Genomic DNA, 1,852 nt, shown 5'->3' on the forward strand with positions numbered 1-1,852 from the left:
AGCCACTGCGCTCATCTTGAAGGCTCTTGTCTCCTTTGCAAAACTTCTTGAACCACTGCTGCACTATACGTTCGTTAACAGTTCCTGGGCCAAGTGCATTGTTGATGTTGCAAGTTATCTCTGGTGCTTTATGATCCATTTTGTACTTCAGTAAGAAAATTGCTCAAATTTGCTTTTTGTCCAACATCATTTCCATAGTTTAAGACAAATATAAAATACATGGCAAATATTAAGTCATTAGCAAAAACATATAAAGTGAGAAATGCACTTTGAATGATATATAACATAACCACACTTATTTAAGAATATTAAATGGCAAAGTTCAACAATGCAAAACCACAATTACTTTTGCATCAACCTAATAGCAGGAGAGTTTCTCTCATTCTAATTTGCTAACATAGAGTCTTATATAACCTAACATAATCATGAGAGTTGCATACCATCACCTTTGTCATATTCTATAAATTAGAAGCTGGTGACAGGTTCTACCTGCATTCAACGGGAGAGGATTATACATGGTATGACAAATTGGGGGTCATTTTAGGTATGTCCACCACAGTAAGGCAGATACTAAATATTATAAGAGAAGCAGAGTATTCATCTTGTTCATTCAAACAACATTTACATACAGCCTACAATGAGCAAGGAACTATGTCAGGTACTAAAGATGCAGACATGAAGAAAACATTGTCTCTATTCTGTAGGACAAATAGGTAGCTATCTATAAATAAGTAAGTTGGATTCATGGGTATATCTTGCACCAAAATACGATAAAACAGGGCTTCCCTGGTGGCTCAGTGGTAAAGAATCTGCCTGCCAATGCAGGAGACATGAGTTTGAACCCTGGTCCGAGAAGATCCCACATGCTGCAGAGCAGCTAAGCCTGTGCACCACGACTACTAAGCCTGTGCTCCAGAGCCTGGGAGCTGCAACTACTAAGCCCACATACTGCAACTACTGAAGCCCTCATACTCTAGAGCCTGTGCTCCACAACAAGAGAAGCCACTGAAATGAGAAGCCTGCAAACTGCAACTAGAGAGTAGCCCATGCAGCAGTGAAGACCCAGCACAGCCAAAAGTAAATAAATAAAAATTCAAAAAAACACTAACCCCCCCAATACAATAAAATTAATGCCATATGGAAGAAAAATTTAAATATAAATTGAAACCATAACTAACCATAACAGTACTGGGAAGAATCATAGACATCATTTTTTTTTAATCTCAGAGCAAGAAGGGGAGATGCCCTTCTAAGTATGACTCAAACCTAGAAGTCACAAAAGAAAAGACTGAAAAATTTGACTACATAAAAATAAAAGAAATCTTAAATAATAAACCCCCCCCCCAAAATTTAAACACAGGACATACTAAAGGAAATAATATTCAATTCATATGGCAAAGGGCTTATTTTCTTAATATATAAAAATCTACAAATCAATAAAAAGACCGTCATCCCAATTTAAAAATGACCAAAAGATAAAAAATAGAGCACAGAAAAGGAAATGCCTGGCTCATAAGCATATAAAAAGATTCTTAACTTCACTCATAGCAGGAAAAAATTAATTAAAATTATATCTAAAATCAGTTTTCACATAAGGATAGGAAAGACCAAAAATTTTGATAATATACTATGATGGCCAGAGTACTATGAAGAAATAGATACACCTTTATATTAGTGGTTGAAGCCTTCAACAGAGGTAACCTTGGAAACATCCATCAAAGCTATTTATATTCATACTATTTCATCTAGCAATTGAAATGTATCTTACAGATATACTAGCATATGCATTCATGCATGCATGCTAAGTTGCTTCAGTCATACCCGACTCTTTGCAACCCCAAGGACTATAGCC

The sequence above is a fragment of the Cervus canadensis genome, chromosome X, assembly GCF_019320065.1.
Source record: "Cervus canadensis isolate Bull #8, Minnesota chromosome X, ASM1932006v1, whole genome shotgun sequence".
In the NCBI taxonomy this organism is placed as follows: domain Eukaryota; kingdom Metazoa; phylum Chordata; class Mammalia; order Artiodactyla; family Cervidae; genus Cervus; species Cervus canadensis.